This window comes from Ambystoma mexicanum, chromosome 6q (assembly GCF_040938575.1).
Source record: "Ambystoma mexicanum isolate Mex_15411 chromosome 6q, UKY_AmexF1_1, whole genome shotgun sequence".
Classification (NCBI taxonomy): Eukaryota; Metazoa; Chordata; class Amphibia; order Caudata; family Ambystomatidae; genus Ambystoma; species Ambystoma mexicanum.
The window spans coordinates 296787906-296813723 of record NC_090937.1 but is presented as its reverse complement, the minus strand read 5'-3'; positions in this window follow the sequence as shown (position 1 = coordinate 296813723).

Here is a 25818-nt window from a genome sequence, read left to right as displayed (position 1 = left end):
AATCCATATTCCATATGCAAATATTTCAGGTTCTAACGGAATAGCTCTCATAGCCATTTGTCCTGCATATGCTCTAATCATTTCGCACACGTTCAAATAATGCATTCCTGGAGTTGAACATACTATGCCCTTCTCCGTGAACGAGATTTTCATGTTTAACTTTGTCATTAGGTCTCGTCCCAAGATATTCACCGGTGTCTGCCTTGAATATAGCAGTGGCACTTTCATGTCACATTCTCCTATGGAAACTGGAAGTTCTTTTGTAAAAGGAACACGACTTGTTGCTCCTGTGAAGCCCTGAGTATTTATGGCATCGCCGGACAAAGAAGACTTGCCTTCACATATACACGAGTGTGTCGCACCCGTGTCAACTAAGAAAGAATATTCCTTATCCCCTATAAAGACATCTACCCTTGGTTTCTCGTGAGGTTTTGGTGTCACTCCTAGGATAGAACACATCAGGTCTCCCAGTGAGCTGTCCTAGTCCATATATAATCTTATCCCACTCTGAGTGAATGGATTTCCCCCGTCACTTGTGGCATCTCTTATTCCAGAATTCAGTACCTGTCATGTGCCTGTTTGTAACAGTTGCATTGGCGACTGTTGAGACTGTCTCTGTGGAAAATCTGTCACCTTCTGATGTGGTTGCAAGCTTTGCTGTACTCTTGGCTCTTGCTGCTGCACCGTGTGATTCTGTACAAATCCATTTCCACCCTGCTGCGAGAACACAGATGGATTCACCATCCCTCCTCTTGTGAATTGGTCATTTTGCACCATTCCTTGACTTCTGCACGTGTGTGCTAGATGCCCTGTCATCCCACACGTTCTTCATGTTGGCAGTGGTCTGATTATTTGCCCATTTTGCATATCCTGGTTTCCGCCTTGCATATTTTGAAAACCTCCTTGATTATTTTGAAAACCTCCCTGATTACTCTGTCATCCTCTTCCTCGAAAACCTCTTCCTCTTGGGTAAAACCCGTTATTGCTTTGATGAAACTGTCTTTGGCTATTGGCCTGCTGCATGCTTGATCCATCTGTATTAGTTATCATTGCCCCCTCAATGGCATACTTTGATCATTTTTTCTGCACTAATATAGCCTCTTCACCTTTTCGTGCAGCATCCTTTTTGTGATTCTTCTCTTGCAGCAATCTGCAATAGTGCGCAATGGTCAACTGTATTTCAGACCATGGCTCAGCCTCAATCCCTACCAATTTCTTGAGCTGCTTCTGTACCTGTTCTGGCAGCCCTTGGCATAATATATGGTAAAACACGAGTACAGATTTCCCCCAAGGTTCATGAGTTTCCAATACCCAGGCGTCTTGGAAATTCTGAATGTAAAGCAATGGATCATCTGACTCCTTCATCTTGCTTGTCATTATAGCTCCCATATCAGAAGTGTCTGGGTATAGCACTAGAATCGCTTTCTGTACCGCGGTCCTGCAATTGTTAAACGGCGCTCCGGCGTGTGCAGTATTAACTGTAGTCACCCCAGGGTAACCTGCACGTGTCCAAACCCCGTCAGCTCTATCACAAAGTATGGCGATTAAAAGACCCTTAATATCCCCTATAGCTAATGTGGTCCCTCACGTAATTTTTTGTAACGCGTGTATCCATTTTCCGGCTCCCGATGTCAACATTGGGAGCTTATTTTTCAGGTTTTCTCTATCCATGTGTGGCCAAGGTATATATTGTGGCCTCGTTCTTCCTTTTTCTAGTAAAGGGAACTGTGACACATGACACTCCTTTTCCTCTCTCATCATTTTTCTGTCTACCACAGGGGTAATATTCCTGCATCGCCATCTACCTGGCAATGTACTTAATCTGCTCACATAGGTTGATCTGATTGTATGGCTAACTCTGATGCCTTAGGTGCAGACCCACTAGAATCTGACCATCTTATTCCCTTTCCCCTAGAGAAGCATTTTTTGCGTCTTCTCTCGTCTTCTCTTTCTTCACATTCTTCTCTTTCTGCGTCCGATATTGTCTGTTCCCAACTCGTGCAACTTCTCTCATCCTCCTCATTTCTTTTTAGAGTCAGCCTATCTAAGGACAGCTCTCTATTTCTGCTACTTCGGGAGGCGTCCTCAGTATCGTACAACTGAGTGCTCTTAAGACACTCACCCTCTCTTTTCCCTTGGGGTACCTTTTCTAGCCCCATCTCATCGTATATTCTATCGATCGTTTCTCTGATGCTTCTGGTGTCGAAGTCATCTTCTATATTTGCCCTAGATGTGCCTGGTACTGAATCGTACTCAGGAAATAATTCTTCTATAACTTCCCAGTCTAGTACGGGATCAGGTTTTTTAACCTCTCTTTCCAGATATTTCAGATCCCGTGCTCTCTGTCTTCTCTTGCGTTCTATGTCATCATCAAACTCTCTACGCTTCCTCGCTTCCTCTCTGACCCTGTCTTCTTCTTGCTTCCTCGCATCTTTGTTCATTTGTCCTTTGCATTTCCTCATCTCTTCGTCTTTTCATTCTCTTCTCCTGTATTTTTTGTTCTTCTTCTTCTATTCTTCTTTGTTCTATTCTATCCTGATCATCAGCTGTTCTCTGCTTGTGATTGTGTTTTCTTTGTTCCTCCCCCTTTTCCTGTTTTCTGACCTGCTCATCGCAATATAACTGCTCTTGTTTCTGCCTATCTTTTTTCTTAGCCCCTTTGTCTCTCAATTGTTTTTCCTTTTCCTTTTCTTTCCTTTCTAATTCATCTTGATCTCCCCTTTGTCTCATATCCTTAATGCCTTTTACCATCGAGTTTCAATTAAATCTGACCTCCCATCCATTTGTTCTGTGTGAATGCCATCCCATCAGTCTTATCCTCATCTCCTTTCCATCTCTTTACCTCTCTTCCCGTATCTAGAGATGTACTTGCTTGTGCTTGGTCTCCTACTTGCATGTGCTTGGTCTCCTTTTTCCTTTTCGCATCTCTCCTTGTCCTTCGGGACATTGGAGGTAATATCTCTTTCTCTGTCCTGCTCTGGGCTTTCGTCACTACTTTGCATAGGCGACTCATATGACGGGTTGCTATGTCCTGTAGCTGCTTTAAGTTCCCTCAACTGGTCTAATCCTTTGTCTTTACTAGCTTCGCTTTTTGTTTCAGATGGGGCGGGTGGTGTAGAAAACTCTTCATCCCCCTCTGTGCATATATTCAGTATCCAATCTAACGGTGGCTCCTCCTCCTTTTCCTCTTGGTACATTTTCCAAAGTTCTAAACTAGCTAGGCGTTTGTCTAACTTTTTGCTCATATACGTGGCGTGCAAATATGTTATCATGTGCTGCAGGACCGTCTTACATTGCAATCCGCCCTGGAGCCATGGCATAAACATTTTGTTTGCGGTTCGTTTAACCCATTCTGCACTATATTGTTTAAGCTTGGGTGCATGCTTCTGCAGCTGTGTATCAATGGGGTAATGTCTTCCATGCTTAACCTGTTTATCCTCTCCTTATATAACACTTTGTTATGCTTTACTTTTCACAAACATGATCAACAATATGAGCGAGCACCAATCGTCACAAGCTCCAATCCCGTTTTTCAACAATAATTTCACTTTTACTTTTGTTAACTACAACGATCAATCCATGCCATGCAACATCTTATCATTACAATCGTGCAATTTTCTTGCTATTTTAAAAATGTTTTTTACCTTATGACGTCATAGATCTACCAAAACACATAAAACAGACAGACAGACTCCGGCTGGCCACACAAATGTCATGCCATCTGCTTCCTCAGATGCATCCTGCCCCTAATTTCTATTCCGACATGGAATTTAAGCCCATTTCTTTCAGATCGTCTTTAATTGATCTGGTCTTTTATGTCATGCTATCAATTCAGGACCTTAAATGAAGGCTTCTTCTAGCGCTCTTTAAAACCTAGGACCTTGGGCGTATACTCTTATCTCGGCCACTCCTGGTATCTCTCTATATTGCTGAGCCACCCTCCAGTCAATATTTTCCCCTTATACGTACATTATACTCTTACTCTGATGTTATTTTTTGTCCCACCTCCCTCTGTTACCTTCCCTTTACTCGTTTTAAGGCATGCAACTTTTTGCCAAAGCATTCAGTTTTTTTCACTCACCGTTCGCATGTTTTTCCTCTCCGGACGCTCTGGATCACTGCCTTCGTTAACGCCTTCCCATGCTACTCGTTCGATCAGCTGCTCGTAGAAGTGGGAAGGGGTTCATGGGGGAAGCAAAGATCTCTTCACACCTAACCTGCAGGGTTTTTTAATTAAACTAAGCACTATCTACGGGGAGCTTCTCGTTCTTTAAGCCGGGTGGCAAAGGACTCGTGATATTGCCGAGGACCCGAAGTTACTTATGTCGACGGCCAATGGATGTCTTATCTAATCTAACGATCCTCTGCACCCAAGTGAACTGGATGGACCCCAGCCGGCCCATTGGACTGGGGGTCTCAAAACAGCCCTTTAAGATGAGTAGCAGCACCCTTGAGATAGATGGGAATGCAGATTCGTACTCTTGTACCAAATAATTATGACAACTCAATAGTTTGGCAAAGGGAGTCCATTTAATGACCAGTACAAAAAACTGGGAGTTCAATGAACATCAGCAACCGCTCGATCTTCCTTCTCGCTTAAACTCCACTGAATTTCAGAAAAAACACAGTATTTATATCAAAAACTCATCATCACTGACACGCAATCTTAAAAATCTAACATGCAATGTGATTGGTATAGGAAGGTAACTTTAACATAGGTACTATAACTATATATAGTAACAGGGAGAGGGGATTGGATAATCAATGTCAAGTGGGGCAACTAAGCCCTTCCTTCAAAATGGCCACTGTAAACGTCACTAAAAGTACGACGTCTCATTGGTTCTACTCACTATAGGACCCTAGATTACATGGTCCACTATGATTGGGTTGGCATCAACCCCACTCATACTTTTCCACTTAAGTTTAGCAGCATGCAGAGCAACCAGCCAGGTAGAGGGAGTTTGTCTGCACCCCAGCTTCCCTCCAATTATGTTAGAATCAATCATCACCTCAGTGGTCATGTGTCAATTATTTCTTTGTAGTTTGGCCTCGAGTCTACTTCTTGGTCTAACATTTTTTAAGGAGTATGGGTATGGCAGGGATCCATGCGTAGGTGTGAAAATCTCATCCCTTCCTGCCTGCCCTGTCACATCATCTGGACACCGTGAAATCGACCTCTTCTTCATGTATTGTCATGTATTTGATTTAATTCTGCCAGTCTTCTACCATCTGTGGCTTATCTTGACCTTTCTGAACAGGATACTCTGTTCTTTTTCTCTTTAATTGCATCCACTGTTGGCCTTTTCCAGCCCGATACGACCATGGCTTCTTGGCATGGTTACCTTCAGCTGGTTTTCTCTCTGTCTTAATTCTCGATTTGTTTGCTGCAATACTCTCCTCTTGAGACCTTTAATAACCGTTGTTCAATTCTGCACATGTGCGTAGTGGATTTTCAGATATAAAGTGCTTTTGAAGTACATATATGTATAGTTGGCGCTTGAACAGAGGGAGCTAGAGGGCCACCCAAGATGGCCACTTCTTAGCAAGCTCCCGCACGGCCGTAATAAATCCTGCGAAATCCTGCCGTAATTCGGTAATCTGTCGCCCTGATAATCCACAGGTAGAGATAGAGGTGGGAGAGGAGCAAAAGCCCAGGATCACCTGGGAGGGACGGTCGGTGAAGAAGGAGGTCAGCCAGTACAGTGCCCGATCCGAGATATTAATGGTATTATGGATTCTTTTTATGAGGATGGCATGGGTGACTGTATCGAATGCAGAGGAGAGATTGAGTAGAATGAGAACAGCAGGAGAGTTAGAGTCCAGAGATCCGAGCAGTTCTTCACAGGTGTTCAGGAGAGCAGTTTCTGTGCCTCTGAATGCTCAGAATCCAAATTGATGGTCCTGCAGGAAACCAACTTGCTCAGTATGCTGAGTCAGTTGTGGGAGGACCAATTTCTTCAGATGTTTTCCAACGGAAGTGGATGATAGAGCTGGACGATAGTTAGCCGGACATGAGGAGTTTGCAGAAGGCTTTTTTAGGAGGAGGCACACAAAAGAGTGCTTCAGGAAGAAGGGAAGGACCCAGTAGCAAGTGAGTGATTGCAGAAATCAGTAAGTGCAGGGGGGAGGGAGCCAATGTTGTTCTAAATAGTTCTGGAAGAAAAGGAGGGGATTTGTTTGGAGGAGACCCTCATAGAGTTGACAACCCTAGAGACCTTGTCCGATATGATAGGGGAGGAGGAGAGGAAGGCAGAGGGAGGATGGGAGGGCAGGGCAATTGGAGGGGAAATGGGAGTAGGAGAGAGTGCTCAGGATGTCCTGAGTTTTAGCAGTGAAGTGGGTGGCCAGTGCAGTGTAGAGGGCCTGAGAGGGAAGAGGTGTGGTGGAAAATGCAGAGGGATTGGCTTGTTCCTTGCAGATTTTAAAGTGTTCATCTGTGTTGTTGGATGCACCAGAGATGAAAGCCTGAATGTGGGCTCTTTTCTTGGAGCAAATAGAGCGACAATATTGTTTTTGGAGAAGGTGACAGGCCAGTTTGTCAGAGGATGAGCTTGAGATCAGAGTTGTACCAGGTGTTCTGCTTTGTGGCATGTTTCAGGTGGATCCTCATAACTGAAGCAAGCATATTGAGAGTGTTGGTGATGGCGAGGTGGAGGTCGCTAAGAGCAGCATCAGAAGTAGAGTCTGCAGTGGGAGGGGAGGGGGGATGAAGGTAGATGTGAAGGCAGCAGCTGACACTTGTTTTATTGGGCGAATGTCCGAGAACGAGTTTGGCAGAGGTTTGGGAGGCAAGGTAAGAGGGCTGAGTTGGCCTATGTTTGAGGATAGGAGGGAGTGGTCTGACCAGGAAAGCGGGTTGGTGAGAGGGGGGAGAGCAGAAGGTCGGTGTGGATGAAGGCATCAAGAGTGTGTCCAGCCGAGTGGGTAGGACCAGAGGGGAGAATGGAGAGGGAGAGCAAGGTGCAAGGGTCACGGAAGAGAGTGGTGGCTGTAATTAAGGAGTCAAGTTGAATGTTGAAATCACCAAGTAGAAGGAGTTTAGAGGTAGATGTCAGGAGAGAGGAGGGGAAATCTGCCCATTCTGAGAGGAACAGTGTGATGGAGCTAGGTGGTCGATTGATAGTGGCAGTGGTCATGGACGAGGTAGGAGAGATGAACAGCTTGCAGACCTGGTCTGGATTTCCAGAGACTGATCACAGCATCTCACAAGTACAGGAACCTGGTCATGATGCAAACAATCCGCTGTTTCATCCACCATTGCACTAACCCACTGCACATCCTTCAGCCTCCATTTTAAATTGTGCAACATGACTGAATGCATTGCATGTATTGGAGCATTCTGAATGGATTTTGAAGTGTACATTTTGTGTGCATGAACAGTTTAGGAGTTTGCAGAACAGTGTAACATTCTACCACAAGTTCATACAGCTCTAGATACATCCCCAAATAACTTGAGCCAGCAGCTTCAAAATGTCTTCTGAGTGGTGCACCTGCAATGCCAAGCCATGCCTCCATTGCAAGATGCTGAACAGTCTCTAATTTTTGTCGCAGCTCAACACCAGAAAAGAAGTTGCTTCACGGAGAGAGCTTCTGCCGGCTGCCCCACAATAGCAGCCGAGAACCCTCTGCCCTAGCATGAACCAGCAGTTCCCCAGTCTTCCACAAGGACTTTCCTATGCAGCGGAAGGGATGAGAGAGAGAGACCCACCATACCTATGCGTGACAGTGAGAACACCCATGCAGTGCAGCCGGATGATTGCTGGAGACAGATGGAGCTGCCACCAGCTACCCTAAAGCTCCAGCGAGTGGTGAGGAAATAAAAACTCCAAACCCAGCATGTACATACCAGTTGGGCAGCCCACCAGGAGCTATGAATACAAACAGACATTGGGCTTACAGGGCTGCCATGGCCATTCCATGTTGGGTCTGTGCAACACAAGTGTGTGGGGCTTTGCCTGCTTTTTCTAACTTCACACGACATGTCACTGCCCTAGGTGGGGAAACCAGGGCCAGATTGGTCGAGGAAAGAGGACCAATCCCAGGAGGGAGGGGGTGTAAGGGGGATATAAGGATGGGACAAGAAGCAGGAACTGTGGGTTGTTCTGCTGAGGTCAGAGGTCGAGGTAAAGAATGTCCAAGAGACCAGCAGAAGAGAGGAAGTAGCAGATTGTGATGGTGATTATTGGAGAAGGTGAGAAATTAGCTAGAAAGTGAAAGTGGTACTGCTAAGTGAGTGTGGATGTTTGTGCGGCACGTGTGGTTGGAAAGTTGTAGGTAGTGGCTGTGAAGTGGCTGGTACTGAGTGAAATGAGAGTGTTGGGGAAATTGGAGGGAGTAGTAGTGCAGAAGGGGGAGTAATAGTGAGGATGGTGTAGTCAGGAGGTGGGAGTAGTGGGGTGCAGGAGGGAACAGTAGAGGAGTGGAAGGACTATAAACATGAAAAGGTGGAGGCAAGACCTAGAGTGAGTGACGGACATCGGAGGGACAGAAGCTTGGAGGCAAAGTGCTAAGAAGAAAGTGTAGGAAAGGGAAGGATGAGAGTGAGCATGCCAGACTGGGAACTATATCCAACAGGGTATTTGAACGGCACAAATCCCAACTCTGTAGAAAACAAACAACTGAATACAGTAGGGAGAGCCAGGAAGTCCCTGAGGGTATTTAGAGAGATGAGATGTTCTGCCTTCAGGTATTCCCAACTAGTTGAAGTTAGAACTAGACAGTAGTGGTCAGCAGTCTGTATTTACTTACTTGGGCTCAGCAATGCCTGGGTAAGGAATGGGGTTCAATATAAGATGATAGACAAAGGGACGGACATAGTTCCCACAAAACATTCAATAAAAACCCTTACACGCCTCTGAGATTTGGAATGATTCTTGTGTCGTCAGTCATACATGGTCAATGACAATAACACATGTTTAGTATAGGGCATTGTCCCTAACAGCCTTAAACAGTCGATAGTTGCACCACTTCTTAAGAAGACATCACTGAATCCAACTTTAACTAGTAATTTTCATTCAGTGATTGGTTTACCTTGGTTTTCTTAAGTGCTGGAACAAACAGTTACTGCTTATCTCCAACTATTTGTTGAATTTCCTTCTTTACTAGATAATTATTAATCCAGACTTCGTCCCAATCATGGCAAAGAGTCTGCTCTTTTAACTCTTCGGGATGATAGTATCTCCAATGCTAATCAGGGTTTTTTCACTATTCTAGTGATGTTACATCTTTCTGCAGCATTGGCACAGTAGATTACAAGATAGAGCAGAACCCCCAGTGAGAGGGTTTACGTTCTTGAAAGAGACCCTAGAGGCTATTAGTGAACCCATCCTGAATGCTTGGAATTTAGCGTGTACGAAAATTCTTGGGGTCTTCTGAATGTGATCTGCTGAACAACCCTAATGCAATCAAAATCAAGCTATGGAGAAGGGATAAGCTAGATACAATCACAGTAAGAGAACAATACAAGACCTACTGCAATTTTAAAGTGCAATGCAGACTTGGGAATTCAATCCCGAAATACCTCAAAATGTTCCCTGCAGCTTTATCCGGTGCACATTTTTGAGGTTTAGATTAAACCTATTCCCCACAAAGGAAATCTTGATAAACAAGAGGATTTGGCAAGATCCAAATGTAAATTGTAGGTTCTGTAATAGACCAGGGATGGAAGAGTCATTGTTTCATTTAACTTTGGGCTGTCGGGCTGACGGGGAAGAGCACGCTATTTTCTGGGAAAATCTTGAAAAGTCTGCCTTTGTTAAATCCTGATGAATGGTGGACTAAGCTCAAGGCTGGTGAAAGCCTAAGCCTGATCATTGCATTGATTAGATGTTTGGATGACATTGTTTGAGGATCGGCTAATGAGACCGTTTAAATTCCCATTTGGTGTGTAAAGAAGTGACGTGCATCTATATAAGGGCAATAGTGTGATTTTGTTTCTCTCTGTTGGATGTTTTACCTTGATGTTTTAATTTCATGTTTTAACGATGTTTTATTTGTTGGATGTTTATTTTAAAGTGAAATATTTCATGTAAGCCAAACACTATAATAAAAAATAAAACAAATTGGCACAGTAAATCGCAAGATAATACTTTCTCGCCTGTCAAATTTATTGTGCGCCTGAGACCAAGCTTTGAGGTGGTTTCTATCTTTGAATGGGCGACTTCAGCAGGTATGACTGGTTCTAAATATGCATTCTAAAGCATTGGTCATCTTTGGCGTTCCTCAGGGTTTGCCACTATCATATCTGCTTATTATTATAGATATATTTGACTATTGCTTTGGATTTTTACTATGTATGGCCTGATACTGATGACATTCTGAATGGACTTTATGACTAATTCCCTAGACAAAATGAAACCATGGATTTTGGAAACGAGGCTACAATTAAATCCCAACAAAACAGAAGTTACCCTTTTTGGACTCAAACATAGGCTTCAGAAAGTGGCACAATCACGTCTATTGCCTTCCCTTTTTGCTTTCCCAACAAAGTTTGTTCATAAGATCAAATATCTAGGGGCTTACTGGCAATCAAACTTGGATATTAACTTTCAAATAGGGGAAGTTAATAAAACATAATTTAATGAATCCCTTATTAGACACAATCTCTTCTACTTGAATAAAGAGCATATTCCCACAATTGATGGCTCTCTTACTGATTCCAAATTAGATCATAGCAATGCACTTCATTCAGGCATTAATGGGTACTTGCTTTGGTGTCTTTAGAGGGTCCAGAATGCTTTTGTACTCAAGTGATGAAACTGTTCCATATGTTGTTTTTTGGTCAAATGCAGGATTAGCTTTAATCTTTTATGTTGGTTATTTAAATATTTGTGTGTCATGGCCCCTACGAATCTGCAAACTAAGATACTGGCCTAATGCCCGGGCTGTGTTTTAAGGTCTGAAAACCAATGTTTACTCTAGATTGTGACAGGGCCAGCGATCTGTCCCTGTTAGCTGGGGGTGGGGACCCCACTCAGGCCTGTGTGGGTGGCCTTCCAAGAATTACCCCAGAGCCAATCCTGTCCTACACCAGAGGTCCATCACCCCATGCCTGCACAAGCAGAATTCTGGCCAGTGTATTTCTGTTTGTCTTGTAGGATCTCCAGGTGAGCAACCTTGACAATGGGGCAGCCAGCAGGCAACCAGAGAGAAATAAAGCTTAACGAGCAAGAGGCAGAGAAAATTCTGCAGCAGCCTGAATGTCCCACCTGACCCACCTCAGCTTGAATGTCAGCACCACTTGGAATGCAGGGTGCTTCAGCCAGATTCAGTCACTCAGGAAGAGTGACCCGCGCCAGTGCAAGACGGGGCCCGGAGCACCCAGCACGGGTTTCGCTCGATGAGGAACATTGCACTCACCTGTGTGGGGCCTGCAGAGTGGCACCCTCATCAAGCTGGCATTTTCCACCAGCTGGAGACTGGCAGAACCGCATATAAAAATAGGGCAGGGCTTAAGACCCCTTTTGAATGTTTCTCTGTAAGACTTCCACTGGGGAAAAGAAAAGGCAGTGGCTGGTTGAGGGGAACCAGCCGAGGCAGAGACCAAATGGAAGAGGATATGGGAGAGCAAAAAGGAAGTACAGAAAGCAGGAAGGTGTGGGTTGTTCAGGCTTGGTCAAGGGATGCCAGAGGACCAAGAGCCCAGGCAGAGGAAGGACAGAGTAGCGGAGCATGCAGGAAAATTGTTAAAAGAATGTGCAAGGTTACGTATTGGTTGGTGGGAGAGAGTGGTACCTGGGCTTGAGTGTGTGTGAAAGATGTGTATGTGAGATTGCTAGAGGGAGAGTAGAGCGTGAATGACAGGGTAACTAGGGAATTAAAATGAAGGTGACTGTGGGAGAAGGTGTTGGTGAAGAGGAGAGTAGTAGTGTGGAGAGGAGAGCATTAGTAGTCTGGAAAGTTGGGTAATAGTGTGGAGAGGGTAGTAGTAGTAGTGTGGAGAGGAGGGTATTCATACTGTGGAGAGGAGAGGAGTAGTGTGGAGTGGGAGGAGTACTAGTTCGGAGGAGAGAGAGAAGGGGAATTGCGGGGAGTAAGATCAGAGGGTGGAGGTGGAACATTGGGGGATAGAGGAGCTATAACAAAGATGCTACACTTCGATTAGAAGATTAATGAACAAATCATCGTGGACCCACCAAGCTGACTGGTGAAGCCTGCCGTTCCCAATGGCCGATACACAAGGACTCAGAAGCTTGTGCATAATGCTGGCTTAAATGATGATATACATAAACATAGTGTTATCCGATTGCATTGCAGCATCAGGATCCTACCCCCCTAGCCCGTGTACCTTCCTCAAACCAGCATACTTCGAGATCCCATCCTCGCCCGACACTATTTCTCTCCTCCACTGCTATATTGCAAGCCGACCTGCCCATACCTCACCAAATAAATAGTGAAGCAGTCACACATGGATACCTCCATGTGGAGTATCCTTATTCCACAGGTAACACTACAGAGCCAGACTGCCCCCCCTCTAATGCTTTGGGTGAGCCTGCACCTGGCTCCATAGCAGCATACCTCGCCATGCCTCCCAAACTACAACCCCCTCACCCCCTGGCGCAAACATCCCATTCTGGTCCTCGCCCGACCCAGTTACTCACCCACGACCTCAGGCAACCACCACTTGGGATCCTACTATCCCATTAACCTGCTTGAACACCATGAAGCTGCTGCCACCCTACCCACAACAGCCTAAACACACACGCTCTATGTGTACCCGTCTTAGCTTAGTTGCTCGCTGCACCAGCAAAAAGGCTTCCCCTCACCATTCTCCTGCCAGCACAGCTGCCACTCCCATGGCACCAACAGTAGCAAACTTGATTGCCATGCCAGTGTTACCCTCACAGAGATCAGTCAACACTACAGCACCAGCCACCACCCTAACAAGAAATAGCAAGCTCTGACTCTAGTGGAGGAGGCGTCACACTCCTCTTTAAGGAAGTCCTTTGTATAAGACTCACCAACTCTATGGAGGCCAATTGCGAGCTCCTCTCAGTCGAGCTCTAAAGAGTCCCTAGCCATCCATGTTATTTACCGCCTGCCTGGTCCTACTGCCACTTTCGAAGAGAACCTCACCCATATCGTGGGAGACAACATTAAGCCTACTACCAGAGCCATCTGAAGGCAAGTGTTTGAACGCTTACACCAGAGAGAATACAACCCGCCAGGGAAAAAAGGCCCAAGTTGATCTTGTAAGGATAACCGGTTTTAATCTCACACACAGATGAGAGCAACAGCAAAGAACGTTCTGCCGAAAAGTAGTGCAAGCAGAATCATATGAAGGAAAACCTCATCATAGATGACGCAATTCATACAGTAAAAACCTGCTTGGGTGGTTGGCGTGCCTATACATGATCTGCCTGCTCCATAAGAGATGCCAGGTCATTGGTTCCAGCCCAGTCCATCCATCTTCCATCACACTGGTGCAGCAGTGATCATCTTCTTACGTCAAAGGTCAAAGAACAAATGAACTACACTCCTAATATAATGCTACTTTATCACTATACTGTGCACCTGGCAGGCCTTAAGACAGGCACAAAGGAGGTCCTTCATACGCACACATTTCACTCCCTTCCGCGCCATCCGGCTCCAAGGTCTCTGCGCTCGTTTTGAACTATAATTTATTCCTCCCAGCACCTCGCAAAACAAATCATACGATTGTCGCTCAGCGATGTGCCCTGTCCGTCCTCTTTGAACATTTCAGGACTTGTTACTTTGGGGTTAGTGGTCAAAGGGCACCTGGAGCCATGGAATTCAGGGATCTTAAGGTTTAGTCAACTACATGGGCTATAACTCGTGGTCGCCTGGGGATGGGCCGGGTCATGCTTTGGCCAGTGTGAGATAACCTGCACACCAGGCGCTGGTCTGTGATCACAGCCTTGTGGGGCACATACTTCTTGAGTAAAAAAACACATTGTTGCAACACTGTTAGAACAATGAATAAGTAGTTTCTGGCTGTTGAGTGTGTGGGCTGTCCTCATGGGAGCTCGGGCATGGCTCGAGATTTCCCTCGTCTCATAATCTGAGCCTAGTGCATGCAATGCCGCAGTCGCTGCACAGGCCTTACCTTCTACCTATGATTACTAATATCTACGCAAAATAGCAATGTTGCTTGCGCCCTGCGCTACACCATGAGCCTGATTCACAGAGCATTTCTGTCATGATGCCCGCTCCCGGGATGCCGGTTCAAGCCCTGCGTCCCCGAAAGCGGATATCCAGTCCCCAAGGAAGGACCCAGCAACCCTATATAGGGGCCCTTTGGACAGTGTCCTGGCGCCTATGGTGCCAGGCTCATAAAAGACATCAGTCCTGGCGCCATAGGTGCCAGGCTCATTATGGGAGTGCTTGGGTGCACTTACCTGATGCAGACCATGCTGCAGGATCCCGGCCTCCTTGAGGCCTGAAAGGAACTACTTTACCTGTGGGACTAATTTACCATCCGGGCGTGGTCGGGGAAGGATACATACCTGATTGGAGGAAGGAAACATACCTGGAACTTCTTCCAAGGCTATTTAAACCCCACCCGAACAGCCACATTTGCTTCGCGTTGTTCTGCATCTAGCAGCTGGACGCTCACCGTGTCTGCTCCTGCATCCTGACTTCTGCCACGCCTGCCAGCATCCTGGATCACCTGCAAAGGAAGAGAAGAAGAGAACAGAAGAAGGAAAAGTCCTTACCTGCTAAATCCGCATCCCGGAGACATCTCGCCGACAATCCTGAAAAGGAAGACTTTTATTTAAAAGCTCATCGCGTTGATCGCTGCAGCGCCGCATTCCACTCACCTTTACAGGGCGCCTCCATGTTCAGCAGCGATCATCCGGATTCGCAGTCACGCCCCAGCGCCTAGGGAGAAAAAGACAAGAACAAAAGGTGAGAGAGCGAAGGGAATAAGGAAAGCTAAATCTCCATGTTAAGACTTACCTGTTGATTCATTCCCTCTTCATTTCGGGTCCGCGCCGCATCCTGGCATTTCCGGACCCCGGCCCCTAAGGGGAAAAAAAGACATCAGCGTTAATGAGCGAATGAAAAGACATTACCAAAAAATGCTCATTAAAGACTTACCTGATTTCTACAAGGATTTCACCTCTCATCTCGGGTCGGTGCCTGTTCCCCGGCATTCCGTACCCCGGCCCCTATGGGGAAAAAGAAACTAGCATTAGTACATTAATGCATGGACACAAGGGGAACCTCTTATCAAAAAACTTACCTGGAAGCCAAGCAAGTCTGGTTCTCACCAATCCGAAAATCCATTGAAGTAACTGGATACCAACGGCCCCCTGCATCAGAAGCAGGATGGAGAGCTCGTCCTTCCAGACCCTAAGAAGGATACTTCTGTGAGCCAGACAAGCCAGATTTGGGGGGCCCGGTCCAGTCCGTCTTCCGAACCCTGCGCATCACCTTAGAAGAGGTCACAGCAGCGCGAACCAGGCCAGCGCCTCCGTGGGAGTCAGGTAAGCGATACAATTTCTCAATGGGATTGCACCATTATAAAGTGCTTCTGGTAATCGACTCTTTGTGGGTTGATTATATTTGATTTCATTGAAGTGGGGTCCTTTATATTGGGAGGTTGTCCTTTCACGCCCCCCTCCCCATCATAGTGCTTCGAATGCATGTCGTCTGACTCTAAAGCACTAAGGGGGTGCGACGGGGCTGCCCCTTCCGAACATTCCCCCTTATTGTTACTTCTACAGTAACAAACTCTTTAATACCCCTTCACTCCTTCTGTCTCCTTTCTGCTTCCACGTATGGCTGTGTTTCCTTTATCAGTACCCACGCTGTGCATACTCACCGCAAACTCTCCCCTCTACCCACATATTCCTCAGGTGAGCAAGTCACATAGATGCACCCCCATCCCCTGTCAGGTCCACCCAAACCTCTGTGTAATTCTCCATATCAGGGGATGAAAAAGTGATAGTGTGGTATAGATGGTCAACTTCATCTCCATACGGGATGGGGAGCATTTCATACTTAGGGACACTTTGTGGGATATCAGTCTGTACTTCAATATCTTTTGTCTCGCGAGGTTCTTTTGAAACCCCAATTGATACAATCATTATTGCTCTATTGGGTGCCACAATGGCACAACATCGAAGGCCTAGTTGACAGGTGCAGAACATAACAAGGATGAACACGATGATGGGCAGCAACATCTTCAAAATCGCTCCGAGCCACGACAGGGCCTAACTGAATGCCAAAGTAAACCAGTCACTGTCCTGTACTCCTCCCTCCTTGTTCATGCTAACACGGAGGCCATGGACAGATGCCATGATGTGGGATAATGTGTTTTCTGCATCCTCTGGAGGCACACATGTGCAGCAAGAATCACCAAATTCTTTGCAAGCCCATCCTTCCCTTGCTATTAACATGTCCAACACATCGGTTTTGCATTGTCATAAGTCTCAATGCACACAACTCAACTTTGATAATTTTGAACCCATTCTCTGTATCATTCGCAAGCTGGAACAGTTCCCATATCACGATCTGCAACAATTTGGCATTTGCTGGGGCCGGCAAAATTAAAGATGCGAAAAAGGATTCTGCTGAGCGGAAGAGCCTGTATTCTTCTGATATTTCAGCAAGCAATGTGGAAGAGTCTTTGGATATGTAATTCAATCTTTTTGTCCTCTTTAGTTGTTGGAGCTGTCCTTTTCCTGGCAGGATGTGGAGCTCTTGTGTGGGCAACAGACCCTTATCTTCATTTTCGAATGTGGGGAGACTAGTAGGCCCCTCGGCAGGCAGTGCTCCCCCTTCAGGTGTTTTTCTTGGCTCACTAATAGCACTGAGTGCAATGTGGCCAGCAAAAAACGGCCCCTCCATGATGGTCGGTGGTGCAAGTAAGCTTGTTGGCCACAGACCCAGAAGTAATTCATCATCGCCGCTATTCCCTTCTTCATGTCTGCAATCAGTCTAATTGCAAAGTTTGTTCGAGCCAACAAAGACTGTACCCTTGCTGCAGAAACAGAGTCTATATTCTTCTTCCTTGTGCACTTGTATCAGCTTTTCCATTGTTGCAATCCACGTCAGCTTTGTGATATGCTCTGTCCAGATTTGTGCACAGAAATTGTCCACCAGTGCTATCCTTTCCTTGCTATATGTTACCAGTCCTTCTGCCAAGCAAGGTAGTGTGGTGTCCTGCCAGTTGTTATTGACATGTTTACGCCCTTTCACCATCAGATAGGGTAGCTCCACACACTTGATGTTTTTTGAATCGCTGCTGCACTGTACAAGATCTGGACCCACCATTTGCAGTTGCACACTATGTGCCTGGAACGTTCCCTTCATTCTGCATAGTGCAAGTTGAACTAGGCATTATCCCTCTATAATTGGGACTGCTTGCGGTACTAACACCTTTGGAGCCCCTGACGCATGCAGAATGAGTGAACACACATAACCGCTTCCATTCACAGCGTTTCTTCCCACACCACTCCTGTTGGAATACCATGGGTTGGTAAACTCAGGATGACAGATATCCGCAATCACATCCAAACCCAGCCCTTGATACGTATCATACTGTCTTCTGTAATTCTCTTTTTAATTATTCTATACACGCTCTTGGGGATGGCAACTTTAACAGTGCTATCAAAAAAAACATATATTCTTTTGGGTTGTTAGACAATCTCCTACTTGCTGAAAACAACCTTTTAACTGTTTCCCCCATTGTCGTGTTGTACCTGTTATAATCATCACTAACACTTGTAGCAGCACTATTGCCACTCCTATACTTATTCCCATTATTATTGTTAGCATTCACACTATTACTAATGTATAGGGTGTGCCAACCCCTCCCCACCTCCCCACTCGACTGAATTTAGATAACATGATAGGCAGATCAAATAAGTACACCCTCACATCCATCATTGCAGAAATCAGGATTAGAGTGCTTTTATTAAAAGTAAAAAGTACACATGGCACTGCGCATATTTGAGTTGGGATGGCCCAGGAAATGAAGGGTACTTTTAATGTTACGCACACTCCATGGGGATACAAAGTGGGAGATGTTTAATTAAATAAATAATAGCTTCCTGAAGCAAAATAAAGTGTCAGACATAAAATATATTTCAAAATGGTTTCCAGGCCTCAGCCATGTGTGAGGGACTATGAACGATGCCAAGAGTTTTCAGACCAGCAACTGGAGATAGTCTTTGGCAGCATCTTGCAGTGAGGTAAATAGGTTTGTTAGGTTAAAAATTAAAATTGGCAGGAAAGCCAGACAATATTGTGATGAGGCCAGATAAGCAAGGAAGCTCAGATACATTGGGCCTCATTAGGAGCATGGTGGTAAGGCAACAATGGCGCCGGTAGCGCTACCGGCACCATTGGTACCGTACCACGATACTAGGGGTTTTGCTCGCTGGTGCCCCGGCAGCCACCTGGTCTGACCAGGTGGCCATACCGTCACCCGCGAGCAGAACATGATGGTAGCAACGGTACCGTTATAAACGGTACTGCTGCTACCATCCTCCCCATTCCCATTGAGCCCTATGGGGGCTGAAATGGAAATGGGGACGTACCGGCTCCGGCACCTACACAAGGGGAATTACCGGGTCCATCGAGGTCGGAATGGCCCAGTGGTTCCCCTTTTGCAGGTGCTGGAGCCAGATGCGAGTTTGGGGGTAGCCTTGCCGGTAAAACCAGCAAGGCTACCTCCAACCTCGTAATGAGGCCCATTGTGCAGACTATTCTGAGAGACCAGCTGTATTATTTTGGCAGCCATAAAATCAGCTCTTAGGGAGTACAAAGCATGAACTAACTTGGCAGAACCTCAGCAATCAGATAAGGGTTAGATATTGGTGCGTCAAATGTTCTTGGCAGGAGTTGAGCACTGTCATAGTTGTGTCCAGCCAAGTCTAAAATAATATATCAGTTTCATGCGTTAGAGGAAATTTTGGATGACAGCTATGCTAATGTGGGCTTGGTGTACTCACAAAACAAGCTAGCCAATGATACTGAAGGAATGTTTTTTCTCTGACTAAGGGGACCTATCAGAAGCATACCATGTACAAGGTAGTCATTTGCATAGACATGTTGCGTCATCTCTAGAGACTATAAAGCAGGTTAAAGGAGAAAATGTCTTTGAGTGTGTCCTGGTATTACAGAAAATAAAGGCTATGATGAAAATCTCCTAGACGTCTAATTTTCTCTTGTCTCTATCTAAGAAATGTTCACAGATGTCTGGTGCTTGATGGAAGATGGGAAGCAGGACCCTCAGTTCACTAATATATGTAACTCTGCTAATATTATTAACATTTGTATCTACTGTCCCATTTGGATAATACACAATCCCACCCCCCCTTTATATGACCTCCCCCTATAACAGCCTTTCTCCAATACTGTTCCAATAGTACCATCAATGTCACACAGAGACCTGCAATAATGGTCAACCCACAATAACAAACACAGGGTCATATTTTCTCATTCGTGCATCTACACCTCGGATTGATTAGTCACGTCCATCTTCTTCTCTCCTGAAGTGAAAGCACAGATACACAAGACAACAAAAAAAAAAGACATACTTTTTACACAGAGAGAGAGAGAGAGAGAGAGAGAGAGAGAGAGAGAAAGAGAAAGAAAGAGAGAGCAGAAAAGAAAGAGCTCCTGAAAAAAGAAAGGTATGGAGCTAGCAGCTGACCTTCAGCCCGCCAATGAAATGTGCCACCGCACACGTATCGTGCCTGGACAGGCTGGTGAGGTAGGTAAGGTGCAGGTACTGCTTCCCTTCCTTTTAAGATAACTGAAGTGCCAAAGTGCTGTCTGGTGGTGCCCTGTGGATGTCAGAGAGATGGACCCAATATAACAAGCCTTTCACCTTCACTGCGAGGGGAGTGCAAAACACCACCTCCTATGGCCCGTGGAACTGAGGATTGTTCCACCTGCGCACACAATTGCAAGCGTATACAAAATCACCAGGCAGCTGCAGTTATGCGGTCATGCGCTCGGGATCTGTCGCTGTTGTGGTTTCTACGTCCAGCGTCTCTGTCGTCTCAATCCTTAGAGGTGCAATCAGTCGGGAGACAAATTTAATTGGCCTGGTTAGTGTGGTTAAATAATCTTTGAACTCATCACCTAACACCTCAGCTGCCCTATGTGAATCTGAAGCTCTTCTCACAGGGGATATGGGGGTGTGCAAACGCCGACCAGTGACCACCTTGTGAGGTGACATATGGTGGTCTTTGCTAGGCTGTGTGCGTAAACTGAAGAGGGTCAGGGGCAAATAGTGCACCCAGTTCTTCTTCAACGGGATACACAGTTTGGATCATTTGCTTTTGAGGAGCCTGTTTATTCTCTCCACAACACCGTTGGACTGTGAGTGGTAAATCGAACAAATCCGGTACTTGATGCCAAGTAGAGCGGTGATGTGCTGAAACAATGCATTGAAAAAATGTGTGCCATTGTCTGACCTTAAAACCTTGCACACATGCCATTGAGAGAAAGCCGTAGTGTCATCCTTGTACTGAAATTTTGACTTGTGTTGCAATGTACAACCATTTCTGTGATACCTGGATATTTGATATAAACCAACCTTCCCGTAAATTTCCTGCTATGTGCTGCTTCAAATTGTGGGAAGGGTAATGTGATTGTTCAAAGGCTACTGTGAGGAGCTCCCAGGCCATTACTATCTTCGCAGAGTTCTCTTGTCTCCACAACAGATCCGTCAGGGATTACTTGCAACCTCTCCTTATCCACAACTCTTTCTCCCTTTCACGTGCCCTTCCTTGTAACTCGATAATCTGGGAGATGGGCAATGCTGTGTAAGGTGATGGATATTCGCTTGCTGGTGGGGCAGTCACAACATACTCAGTAGGCTTTGTGGCTACTGCATCAGCGTTCCACATCAAAGTTTTGTCTGTGCCGTTGGTGTGGGCGGCGCACTTGCTGACCATCACAAGAGATGATTGGAATAATGCTTCTATTGGTATTTCTAGAAGTGCTGCATGCTGCACTGGAGATCCATCCGCCCTCCGAAACCCCCTCCTTTTCATGCAGGATAGACCGGCGTGCACAGTTGTTGTGACGTATGCTGTATCTGAATGTATTCTGACATGGCACCCTTTAGACGCTCTAAATGCTTCGATAAGTGCTATGAGTTCTGCCTCCTGTGCAGAATAGTACATGGGCAATCTTTTCAAGACCACTGTCTTGTACTCCCTGTCCTCAAGTCGTACCACCGCTGCCCCTGCATGTCTGTCTTTGCCCGTCCTCCTGATCAATTGTGGACGACCCGTCAACGAAGAGTACCTCACCCTCTGTCGATGCGCAATCCTTTGCTTTGGGGATATTATCCTTCTCCCTTCTCATACAAGAGTATGTGGTGCAATCATACATTGTCAGATCTTTGGTAGTGGGCATAACTGTTAAAAAGGTAGCCGGAGGTGATTCCAAGATGGCGGCTCGTTGAGGCAGACATGCGGAGGTGTGCTCTATCCCCCTCCAGCAGCTCACGGCACTAGCAGCACACCCCGAACATCCGGACCGTTGGCAGACTTTTACGGTGGAAAACACCTGTTTTTTGGCTTCTTACGGCCATATCTCATCTCATCCATATCATCCCTCACCTCTCCAGAGATTGTTTAATAAGTTTCACAAGTGTAATGTTGAGTCTTTTTATGTTGAGTCTTTTTATATGTTTTTACAGCGATGTCCGCGGACATCTGCCAAAGTCCACGAATCCAACATGGTGGGCGTTTTCAAAAATCTGATGCACTTCATGCTTTTCACCATCCAATCAGCGGACATGTCACGCTCTAAACCAGGGGTGCACAACTGATTTTGACAGAGGGCTGAAAGTACCTTACATGATGGCTATAGTGGGCCGAAAAGTAAATGTGGGTGGGGCGGTAGGCGGGGCGTGGCAGGAGGCTTTTTGAACCACCAGTTTGTATTAAACACATGGAAAAAGAATACGTTTTGTACTACACATTTTCCATTGTTATAATTTATTTCTATTTAGTTATTGTATCTCACCTGTTTAATTAACTTATATATATTTTATTGACCCTAGATTGGACATGCCGTTATTTTGGACTGCTATAGTTTGCTGTTTGGGTTGCCCAAGAGGAGTATGGCCTTCGTTGAGTCAGGTTTCCTCAAAAAGCAAAGGATGCACATCTCCTAACTGTGCCTGTTTTAGCTTTATTATTGGGTTCACACTTGGAGTGCAACACTATGCCCCATGCCCCCCCCTGCAACCAAACACTATGCCCCATGGCCCCCACCCCTTAAGCAAACACTATGCCCCATGGCTCCCACCACCAACCAAACACTATGCCCTATGGCTCCCACACCCAACCAAACACTATGCCCCATGGCTCCCACCCCCAACCAAACACTATGCCCCATGGCTCCCACCCCTCTACCAAACACTATGCCCCATGGCCCCCTCACCCCCAACCAAACATTATGCCCCATGGCCCCCTCACCCCCAACCAAACATTATGCCCCATGGCCCCCTCACCTCAAGCAAACACTATGCCCCATGGCTCCCACCCCCAACCAAACACCATGCCCCATAGCCACCTCACCCCCAACCAAACACTATGTCCCATGGCTCCCATCCCCAACCAAACACTATGCCCCATGGCCCCACTCCTCAAACAAACACTATGCCCCATGTCCCTCACCCCCAACCAAACCCTATGCCCCATGGCTCCCACCCCTCAACCAAACACTATGCCCCATGGCTCCCACCCCCAACCAAACACCATGCCCCATGACCCCCTCACCCCCAACCAAACATCGTGCCCCATGGCCCCCTCGCCCCCAACCAAACACTATGCCCCATGGCTCCCACACCCAACCAAACACTATGCCCCATGGCTCCCACCCCCACCCAAACACTATGCCCCATGGCTCCCACCCCTCTACCAAACACTATGCCCCATGCCTCCCACACCCAACCAAACACTATGCCCCATGGCTCCCACCCCCAACCAAACACTATGCCCCATGGCTCCCACTCCCAACCAAACACTATGCCCCATGGCCCCCACTCCACAACCAAACACTATGCCCCATGGCTTCCACCCCTCAACCAATGTACCTTACATGCCGCCTATAGAGGGCCGAAAAGTAAATGTGGAGGGGCGGGGGCAGGGCAGGTAGGGAGGCCTTTTCAACCCCCAATTTTCATTAGACAATTGGCAGAAGCGGGCACACCTAGTCCCATTATCATGTGCCCCAACGGATTATGCATACTTCGGATGCGACACTGATTCAGATTTCAATATTCGTTATAGCTGTGTATGTTCAGTAAACTGTTTCCATTTCCATTTTATTCCCATCTAAATAATCTTCTATGAAATCCTATATATATTATGAATCCTCGGTTTTGTATCTAGCTTTCCATAGAACTGTTTGATGTGTATCTGTTTAACACAGCAATAAACCAAGTGTTAAAGTGGGGGTGGGCTTTCATTTATGCATGATTTGCTTTGTTGCCACCTATACAAAGACAGAAATTGTCAGTAGAATGGATTCTGAATCTTGGTTAAATCAGCACTAACTCCCAAGCATATTTGTACATTCGGTCTCTAAAGCCATGATCCCACTCCTCCTTGTAAATATATTCCCAATGTATTCATATTTCACAAGATCAGCCGTATAAACCCAAATTACTGTTCCATTTTTTTATCTTCCAAGTGCTTCACTACATGGAGGACATACTATGTGTAGCTGATATTCATAGTAAGATATACAGACCTGTACCCCCACCTCCCAATTCAGCACACAAACTCTCAAGCATGCACCCATACAGACCCAAAGCCCCAACCCCCCAACTCTGCACACAAACTCTCAAGCATGCACCCATACAGAATCTCCACTTGAAGAACCCCTGCAGTTGCCCTGAATATGATTTAATATTTGACATACTGAGGTCAATGTGTAGCTATTCAAGTTGCATGCTACTAGCCAGCCATAAGTCACTCACCACCTCAATTCTACACATACACACAGCACACCATTTCTTACTCAACATGAATCAATTATTATTAGCGAGTGGAAAGTAGCATGTGCACATTTTGGGCCCTGTTAAGTTATCTTATTAATAGCTCTGTAGTTGACACAAGTTCTAATTTTTTGCCTTTTTTGGCATCAAGAAGAGCAGCGATAAGGCTGGGGATTGAGAGTGCTGAATTAAACCAGTAGTCAAATATTTCTCCAGATACTCGATGAGGAAAGGATCTTCCTTTCCCATCAGGTCATAGATTCTGCTACAGCCCCCAAATCCAGCTCGGTTTTTCAGTTGTATTGCCTATGTGGTGGAAGCTCACAGCATCAGTCTCACTGAAAAAGATACTCAGACTCTTGGCATTGCTGCAGAAGCTGCCCACTCATTGCCTCAATAGTGCGCTCTCCCTCCACGCCTCCCACCCAAGAGCTACACATCGAGTATTCCTCTGAATTCTCCTGCAAATTCCTAGGTTTCCATCAATATCTGTCACAAATTCGTCGTAGGAATTTCCCCTTAGTTTTTTCCCATTCTATGTAAGGATTTTGCTGCTTTATCCAAGGCATTCTAGAAACCATTTCCAATTGGTCCATATCAATTAAATTAAGCGTGATTTCCTCTTTTTGGCCTCCCACACACTTAATACACTTCTGTGCATAATCTCCCCCAAGGACAGTTGAATAGCATCTAGAACACAAACTTACTCTACGTGAGACTTTTTTCTAATGGTAAACCCAACTCTTGTGCATACCCTCAATCACAAAAATTGCATTGGCCTCAGTACAGCATTACAGACACATTTTCAGGAAAAGTTCTTAATCCTCAACGATACAATAACCACATGTGCTGCAGAGGATTATCACTTCTTTTCCTCTTGATGCCCCTTGCCACTTTGCAAACTGGGGCTTTAGCCATGCAGTAAAACACACCGAGTTAGCTTTGCCCCGAAATGCCAGTAAAACATGCCAGGTCACATAAGGAAATGTCAAAAGTGCTCTCAGGGTCCCCATGTGACTTGCACACACACATAGTTACATACATATCAATTCACACACCAGTCACTCACCAATACACCTCTCACATTCACTCACACAGCATTCTCTACACATGGACCCACCCATCCAGAACATTCACAGACACATGTATATCCATTCACTCATCCATACACCATCTCTCATAGTCAATCACACACATTCTACACAAAGGCACACATTCATAACATTGACACACAAACGCATAATCACATTCTTTCCAATTATCTTACTCATACACCTTCTCCCACACACTTTTGCTCACATGAACGCACACTGCAATCTCCACAAGATCACCCGCACAAACTCTCATGCATGTACCCATACAGACCCAACCCCCCGCCCCAACCCGGCAAACAAACTCTCAAGCATGGCCCCACCCCCCAACTCAGCACACACATTCTCAAGCATGCACCCATACAGACACAAAGTCCCCACCCCCCAACTCAGCACACACTCTCAAGCATGCACCTATACAGACCCAAAACCCCCACCCCCAACTCAGCACACACACTCTCAAGCATGCACCCATACAGACCCAAAGCCCCCACCCCTTAACTCAGCACACACACTCACAAGCATGCACCCATACAAACCCAAACCCCCCACCCCCCAACTCGGCACATACACTCTCAAGAATGCACCCATACAGACCCAAAGCCCCCCCCAACTCAGCATGCACCCATACGGACCCAAAGCCCCCACCCCCCAACTAAGCATACTATCTCTCAAGCATGCACCCATGCAAACCTGAACCCCCCCACCCCCAACTCAGCACACAAACTCTCAAGCATGCACCCATACAGACAAAGCCCCCACATCCCAACTCAGAACACACACTCT